The following is a 10,051-nucleotide window of genomic DNA, read 5'->3' on the forward strand; positions in this document are numbered from 1 at the left end:
ATAGATTTAGATTTGAACTGTCGTAAGAAACTTTGTGAAGCACAGATTAGTTCTCAGTAAGACATCTGGTCAGGTTTCAAGCCCAGTACGTGGGACTTCATTTCAATTTAATCAATAATACCTTTTAGTCCTACTATCGTATTTTTGTCACATTAAGATATAAGTTCTTGAATGTAAACAATCTTATATCTCGTAAATATGAATAACAATGACTTAGTGTGGTGCAATAGATAATGGTGACTGATAACTTCCAACCATATTGGTCTCTCCTTTAAATCCTGCCCAGCTTTTGAACTGAATAGACACAAGAATTAAGTGTTCGTAATTTGTATCTGAAATGAAGACCGAATCACGCCTTCAGTTTCACAGTTTGTGTCTTTTAATAGCAGTCATCCAATAGGTAACTTCTTGCTCTATTTTCTGACTATTTTTGCAGTAAAAATACAAAGAATAAATAAGCATATAAAAATAACATAAAAATTAGTAAAGATTGTCCTAGACTTAAGTGGAATTGGGTGGTGTTTACATAATAAGGCAGGGGGTCTGTTAGTGAAAAGTTGAGAGACATGAATGCAGAGGTAGATTAAAGATAGGATTTAGCGATTGACATGTGGGGTGCTTATGTAATTAGATGTGAGTTTCTGGCTGTGTATTCGTGGATCAAAAGAGTAGTAATTGGGAAGGTGTGTAGTATCTCCTACGTTGGACGATGAGAACTGGGTTGCCAGTTCTATTCCTAGACCGCGTGTTTGTTTGTTTTTTTTTTTTTGGTTTTTTGAAAAAAATAAGACATTTCTTTTCATGTTCACTCACTTGAAATTGAGTACAAGCGACAAATGGGGGTATTGTTAACATATATGTATGTGTGTGTGTGAGTGTGTGTATGTATGTATGTATGTATGTATGTATTCGACTGATTTCCATAGCGTTTCTGTCTACATAATTCGGGCATTGGTCGAACCAGGGCTATGGTAGAAAACACCCAAAGTGCCGTGCCGTGGAACTGACCTCGAATGCACATCGTTGTAAAGCGAGATTGTAAACCACGCAGCAATGCCAGCAAAAGTATTTTAATTGATTGCTTCAGAGTACTTTTATGCAAGGTTTTGATGCTTATCTTAATGTTGATTTAAACGAAAGTAAATTAAATTTATATCTGAGATACGCATGCAGCTTATTCGCCCAACGCTATGGAAAACGAACAAATTCTCTCATTATCTCCGATATTAAATTAATTAATCAAGTAATTAATTAAACATATCATACATTGATTACAATCGGTGTAATACTATAGAGATATATTTAGAGATCATGGAGGTGGGGAAGAACACAGGAAATAGACGAGAGGAAGAGGACAAAAAAAGAGAAACGTGTAAAAACTGCAATTGAAACAAGAACGTTGATGTGAAAAGTAAAACAGAGGAAAGAAGAGGGTGGAAATTATAAATTTTACTAGAATATCCATTCATTCGTCTATGCAAAAACGTGCATGCATATACATATGTGTGTGTGCATATATGATGGCTGACCACTCGTGATTGACGAAGACCATTACGGACCGTTGCCGATGCAAAATGCCAGCAATGCCTGTGCATAGGGTTATTTCACCCACGGTCGACTTCCCCCGGGCTCCCGCCTACGGCTTCTATTATCGACGCAGCGGCCTCCTACACTCGAACAGTCACCGGAAAATCACTACGCTGCTCATCGCGTAACCTAATATTGTAGGTCCAATACCTCACAGACTTCTTCAACCTATTAACATGATCCGGAGACAAGCTAGTGCGAGATATCCAGTACCAATGTGTATCGCAGGCTCAAGAATTTGGGGCGCCATGATCTCAAGCAGAAGCAAAATATATCCCAAATGTCCAACGTCATTCTTTGCATATCCAGTTTTATATTAGAGTGACCTCTCAGAGACATGCTTTAACAAAAGCTGAGAGATGCCTCACTCCGAGAGGTTTTCCAGACTGGCAGAGTGAGAATTTATGACGGCCCGTGCTATTGCTAGATAATCGTGGAACCTACACTTGGTTCATCTGTTTTTTGACAAGTTTTGGTTTTAGTCCTACTGAGTCTCTAGCAACCGCCCTCACCAGCAAGACTAGCTGGGAGGTGGTGGTTTAGTTACCGACGATCCGACCACACAACAAGTTCTACAGGATTTCATGTTACCAGTAGCACTCAAAAGAGAACTCACCAGTGAGCTGACATAAGTATATATATGTGTATGTGAAGGCGCATGGCTCAGTGGTTAGAGAGTCGGGCTTATAATGGTGGGGTTGTGAGTTCGATTCCCGGACTGGATTGTGTATTGTTGAAGTGAACACCTTAGTTCGCGTCGCTCCAGTTCTCTCAGCGGTAGAAATGAGTTGCGACGTCACTGGTGCCAAGCTATATCGGTATTTGCCTTTCCCTTGGATAACATCGATGGCGTGGAGAGGGGAGACATACGGGGGCGACCGGTGGTCTTTCACAAACAACCTTGTCTGGGCTTGTGCCTTGGAAGGGAACTAAGAACAGTCTCATGATCATTCGTAACCGAAGTGGGTCTTTACCCTTTACCCATAAATATATATATATATATATATATATATATATATATATGAAGCATATACACATACATATATCCGTATGTATATACGTATGATCAGTTCCGTAAGTAATTTCTGTGTGATGATTTAGCCAAGAGTAAAAGACCAGCGCACAAACCGAAACTGAAGTAAAAAAGAAATGCATCAAGAATAGACTGAAGGTCAAAATGTTGAAAAATGAATGGGAAAACTTCATTGTAAATCGTTGATCGAGGAGGAAAGTAGAGCAAGATGGGAGAAAGAAATTTGTGCAAATACGCATCAAAGCATGAGCAGCTCAAAAGAGATGAGTTTAAGGGCCTTGATGTGAATTTGCTTGAGTATGTAGGCGCACAACCCAGTTTATCATGTAACGAATGGTGGCGTGTCTGTCTAAGTAAGACATGACTTAAAAGTCGTCAGAAAGGTCACACCCACAGAGTAGTTGCTGTGTGGTAAGAAGCTTGCTTCCCGACCATATGGTTCCGGATTCAGTCCCACTGTGTGGCACCTTGGGCAAATGTCTTCTTCTATAGCCTCAGGCTGAACAAAGCCTTGTTGAGTGAATTTGGTTGACGGAAACTGAAAGAAGCCCGTCGTATTTATATGTATATATATATATGTGTGTGTGTGTGTGTGTGTGTGTGTGTGTGTGTGTGTGTGTGTGTGTGTGTGTGTGTGATGGGGGATTATAGTCATAGATCGTAAAGAGGTGCCATCAATAGTTGGATAAGGAGAGAGAAAAGGCTTGAAAATATGGAAAGACGAAGCAAACCAGAGACCGAAAGAAACAGTGAATGGTTCGAGGTACGGAAAGGAAAAAAGAAACAAACAAAAAAACGGAGCTAAAAGAAAAAGAAAAACAAGCAAGAGGGAAATAGAGAGAAGCACAGTTACTGGGAGGAAGAGAATGAGACTTACGATAGCAGTCATATCAACAAAACAAGTGTCATTTTACTGTTTGCCAAAATTAATGACGTTTAGCGAAGGTTTTGCGCACTGAGCCATCATTTCTTGTATGGCGGGAAAGAAACGAGTGACAATTCTCATCCCACATGGTCTTTTAGAGCAATTAGTTTATTATGCTAAAAGGGTGCGCTCGAGTGCATGAGACCCGCTGCGTATGTAAACGAACGTTGTGTGGCGGTTTCCCCGGTGAGCTGGAATAATATTTAAAGAAATATGGAAGTGAAACGCTTTAAAAATGGTTTCTGTGAAATCAAATATCAAATTAGATTACCACTGCCGAATACACACACACACACACACATACATACACACACACATACATATACATTTTGAGTGCGTGCCTCTCTCTATATATATGTACATGTACGTATGCATATATATGTGTCTGTATGTGTGTGCGTGCGTGTGTGCGCGCAATTAACCACTGTGATTTATTATATATGCACACATGTATATATATATGTATATATATACATATACATATATATATATACATACATACATATATATATATTATATATATATATATATATATATATATATATATATAATATATATATATATAGCATATATATATATAGCATATAAATATATATGTGTATGTGTGTGTATACAGCAGGTGTCCCATAAATAAGGCAGTATTTAATCATTTCTTTAATGGGGAATGCATCTTTATTTATGAAACAGCTGATATGTGTTTACGTATGGAATGTATACATACATGTGTGTGTGTGTGTGTGTGTGTGTATTGTGGATATGAATACATAAATATATGTAATTTAAAGATATATGAATGTTTGGGTCTGTGTATAGAAATAGAGATGTTAATAGTGCGTAAGACATATGGATAAGTATATAGTTACTTGTATATTTGTGTGTGTGTGTGTGTGTGTGTGTGTGTGTGTGTGCTTGTGAATGATTCTGCCGGAAATGTGGTTAACATAAGAAAATAAGATTAGATAACTCTTGTTTTATTTTGTAAATAGTGTATTGTCGTTATTATCAGAATCGTTAACACGCCAACCAAACTGCTTAGCAATATTTCATCCGTCTTTACGTTCTGAGTTCAAGTTCCGCCGAGGGGGTCGATAACATAAGAACCATTCGAACAAAGGGGTTGATGGATTCGATTTATCTCTTCCCTCAAAATTGCTGGCCTTGTGACAAAATTTGAAATCATCGTTATTATTTTGCAGACCTCTGTTTGTGTCTCAACGAGAGAAGTACTATATGACCGATTGAATCGCTAGAAGCTGGAGTATGATATCCCTCAATTCAAAGCCTGTAGTCTTTTACAATTGAAACAAGCTATCTGATGAAGTACATTCTTTGAATAGGGGTCTACTTCATCAGACTTGATTTGAGCAACAAAAATGAAGTTGAAAATATTCATTACATCCTCATCCTCCTCCTCCTCCTCCTCCTCCTCCCTCCTCCTCCTCCTTATCATATCACCATCATCATCACCATCATCATCACCATCTTCATCGTCCTCAATATCATCTTCAGCGTCAACATCGTTGCTTTCACTCTTATTGCCATCATCGACGGCTGACATGATTGTCGGACTTCCGTTTAATGACGCAGCCATGGATCCTTATTACTTTTGATGATAAATAGATAGTTAATGAGTTTCAGCTGACAGAGGAGGACACACGGACACACACGGACACACACACACACACACACACACACACCGCCCACATAATAAACTCATTGTCTTATACACATGATTAAATTCACACACACATGTTTTATTGATAACCCAAATTCAGACAAAAGAACATTTTTTTTTTATGACAGGAGCGAGAACAAAAGCACAATAGTACAAGTCTGAAACGAATGAATGAGAGAACTTCCTGATACATTATAAAAAAAGAAGTGAGGGTTGCGTTCGATAAGCACCTCCAATTACCTAACATAATCAGAAATAGTATTTAGTAACCTAAAGCGAAGGATTATTTTCATTTACAGATGTGTTCAATATTCGACTTTAATGTTATTCTAATAACTATTAGCGTCGCCACTTCCTGAAGGAAATTGTATTGTTATGCAATTACGGTGTTTATGCTAAAATATTTCAACTACATTTCGGTTCGCATGCAATTCACGCAGCATACGATAAAACTTGATTCTTGACTTCGTATGAAAGAAAACAAATGGGAAAATATCTAATATAAAATATAATTAACAATTGTCTACAGCTGTGGGCATATAGCAATGTATAATAAATTTAAGATGGTTTTAAAGTCATTTAGTACCATGGCGAAGGAAGAAGAATATAAAGCTATTTTGCTCTTTCATTAACAAAGAGCAGGAACAAAATGTTACCGTAGTAATTTCTAGTAGCGATGGTGGTTGTAAGCAGTCAGTTTAAAAACGACACTATATACCAGTCGTAACACCATTGTCCTCGTGGATGAGTCATAACAAACACAAAAACACTTAAGCCGTTTTACTACTCACATTTGTTCGTGGTAGTATTGTATAGTATAAAGTTGGGCGAATGCAAGTCAGATACGGAAGAACTGTAATGCATGTAGTGGAATTATATCAGTGACCACATCGTTAGATGCACAGCGAAATATTTTGACGCTTTATAGTACATAGAAGGCTCTCAGTAAATAAGACGAAAAGCAAATATAAATCGTATAGTACGGTCTTCTAAATGAATATCGTAACTCTACTACGATGTACCAATTTATCTTGTTCTGAAACAATCAGATCGCTTGCTTGTATAACTCCGAAAAAAATCTACTTTGTAGCAAGCATTAGGTCTATGTCTCCGATTTGAAGATGCTGTCTTCTCTATCTTCCTTCCGCTTGTCTCGAAGGTTTTCTAAGAGTTATAGTTATTTTCTTCTCTCCTGACTAAAAAGTTCAAAGAATTATTAATAAAAATATAAATTGTTCTAACTCTAGTGATTTTAAACCAAACAATCACACAACTGATGAGACATAAACAGTTACAGCTAACTTCATATCGGTTTGATATTTTAAATAAAGAAGACTATAGAAGCTGTGTACTATACTGAGAATTAATATTTGAACAGAAACCACCATTAAACATGTATAATATTACAGGAACTTCTGCAACAGAAAAATACAATGATATGAAAAAATAAAAATATAAGTTGGGTTGAACCAATTCTGTAGACGAAATCACTACTACGTAATAGAGAATCGCAAACAAATAGCTGAGCATGGAAATTGAATATTTCAATCATTTTCTGGCCCATAAAACTTTACAAACTCAAGTGTGGATGTAATACCACATCATGTATTAGAATTACAACATAGACCCGCAATAACAAAATCCGCAAACAAAACACAAACCGACATTAAATTAAATATTCTTTTAAAAATAAAATAAAAGTAAATCAACAAAACGAAGAAAGAAGCAAAAAAAATAATAATAAAATTACAAAATTTCTTTATTCAATATAAACCATTTCAAAGTATTTTTTTTCTTCACTTCATTTTTTATATATATTTTTTTACTTGCGATGATTGGTGCTACTTTTGTTAATCTTTTCCATGTTTGAATATAGTAGCGTTTGTTGACAGTGTGAGCAAGTTGTAAGAGACTTTACTGTTTCATGTCCGTTTTTGTTTTTCTTGTCTTTCTTTTTTCTTTACTTCCTTCTTTACTTGTTTGTTTGCTTGCTTCTTTCTTTCTATTGTTCCGCTTTACTGATATAACACATGTTGACAACAGCAACAACGTAAAATTACCATTCCCATACAGACTGATCAATTTCTCCTCCTCTTCATGTTTTGAAACGTACAATAACAACAACAACAACAACAATAATAATAATAATAATAATAATAATAATAATAATAATAATAATAATAATAATAATCACAGTAACAACAACCACAACAATAATAACAATATATGGTTAGTTGTCTACACTTGCTCGCTAGTTTGTTTCTGATTTGATATACATATCTTTTATATGCTTCGGAAAGGACTAAAAATACAGAATTGATAACGAAATCCTTCCCAAAGGACAGCAACTGTTGTTGTTGTTGTTATCATTATTATTAGTTTCTTTTTGTTGTTGATCTCTTTGTTTTTGTATTTATATATTTATTTTTGTATATTTTGCACGCTTCTCTGAAAGATTGGTATTTCCATAGCAGACGCTTCCAGAAAAGAAACTTAAACCCAACAGAAGCTTCGTGACGTAGGCTTCCCTCGAAACAAGATCAGTTTCCATCAACTAAGCTATAAATGGCGGAATTCTGCTGAATTGGAGAATTTCTCCTGTTTTTAGCTTTTTGTTTCTTCTTTACTATCTTTACTATATATTTTTATATTTACTTCTTTTTTCCTTTTACTTTCCATCTTTTTTTAGTTGTTTTTGGTATTCTTTATGTACCTATTTACAAGCATATAGACGAAATGACTTCATTTTTGCAGAATTTTAATAACTGTTTACGTTTTATGCATCCGTTTATTTTTAGTAACATAATTCATTGTTGAAATTTTCAGCATTCCGTAAAATACACTCTAGGTATCTGGATTCATTGTAGCTTTTCTCCTCTTCCTTTCAATTTTGCAGCAGCAGCAGCTGCAGCTATAGTGGTTATGGTTGTTATGACAGTAGATCAGCCCTAATTTGATTGACAGAAGATCGATTACATTTCATCCGAGACCCTCTGTCACTTATTTACGCTTCGTGTACGTAGGTCTACATTATCGACAGTGTCCTTCCATTTTATTGGGAAAACAAAAGAAAAGAATGCTACAGTATAATTTCAAGGAGACATGACTGCTCTTTCCAGAAGCTTATGTACCCATCTAGAGTTTCTCTCATTCACGTATCGTCGTCGTGATGGTGGTGGTAGTGGTGGTAGTAGTCATCGCCTTCATTGTAGTAGTTGATAGTCGTAGCAGCAACATTAGTAGTAAGAGTAATAGTATTATCAGTAGTAGTAGTAGTATTTATTACCAGACAAAATTTTTCGAGATGTTTCTTCCGCCTTCACGTTTTCAATTCAAATTCCGCCGAGGTGTATTTTGCATTTCATCCTTTTGGGTCGATAAAATAAGTACCAGCTGAGCACTGGGGTCGATGTAATAGACTTGCCCCCTCCCGTCGAACTTACTCGTCTTGTGCCATAATTTCAGACGATTATCTTTATTATTATAAATGTTTCTTTTTTCAATTTTGCTTCCGTTTCCCGCCGAGTGTCTTCCCGACACCTAGGACAAAGAAATACACTGTATCAATCGATAGGCCACTAAAATAAGCACATTATAAATATTATTATTATTATTATTATTATTATTAGCAGCAGCAAATAAAGAAGAGTGCCATTGTTATCAAATGAACAATATTTCTGGAAGAGTAACCTCAATCCCGTAAATATATATATATGGCACTCCGTCGATTACGACGACGAGGGTTCCAGTTGACCCGATCAATGGAACAGCCTGCTCGTGAAATTAACGTGCAAATGGCTGAGCAATCCACAGACACGTGTACTCTTATCGTAGTTCTCGGGGAGATTCAGCGTGACACTTTGAAATACAGGTACAAGAAGAACAGGAAGTAAGAGTGAGAGAAAGTTGTGGTGAAAGAGTACCGCAGGGGTTCGCTATGACCCTCTGCCGGAGCGTCGTGGAGCTTTAGGTGTTTTCGCTCAATAAACATTCACAACGCCCGGTCTGGGAATCGAAACCGCGATCCTATGAGCGCGAGTCCGCTGCCCTAAACCCTGGGCCATTGCGCCTCCACAAATACACACATATATTGCACATTCACACACACACACACTTATTTCATTCACGAACACGCTTCTTTTCTTTTCCCATTCCTTGTTCTAGGCTTGAATATAGATTTCTCTTTTTGGGGGTTTCTTTTAGTCATGCTGTTCTCTTATTATAACTGTCGACTTTGTTCCATTCAACAGAACGGTTCAAAAGTTACTTTAGCCTCAATATACACCGATTAACAACTGCAGTATGAGGTTTATCCTCCACCTCGGCTCCGGAGCAAAAATATAAATAGTTGCAGATACAGCTCAAGTGTAATGACTGAAGACAAATTAATGGACTGAATCGGATGTGTCTTTTTTTTCTTTTTTGCACAGTGGGGTGCTGAAATGTTCTTGGCTTGAAGAGTTTCGCGAAAGGCCAGGTAGGAGGCCGAACTTTCCGAGTTCTTTTACAGGGCTTAGAAAAACTGAACGACCGCTGCATTAAGTGTGTGAATCTGAGAGGGGAATATATTGAATAAAATCACAACTGATCTTCCTGTATTTTTTTTTTTTTTACCCAAAGTCAAGAACTTTTCAGCACCCTCTCGTCTGTGTGTTGTTTATTATTGCTTTACCGGGAATCCGGCAGAGATGACGATCAACCTATTGCCGCTATAGCGTCAACACGGCATGACAGAGTTAATGTCCCCTCGTCACATCCCGCTTCTTTCTCTCCCCTATTCTTCTCTTCCACCATCGTCTTCACACACCTTACTACTACAGTCATTTAACTA

The sequence above is a fragment of the Octopus sinensis genome, linkage group LG2 (assembly GCF_006345805.1).
Source record: "Octopus sinensis linkage group LG2, ASM634580v1, whole genome shotgun sequence".
NCBI lineage: Eukaryota > Metazoa > Mollusca > Cephalopoda > Octopoda > Octopodidae > Octopus > Octopus sinensis.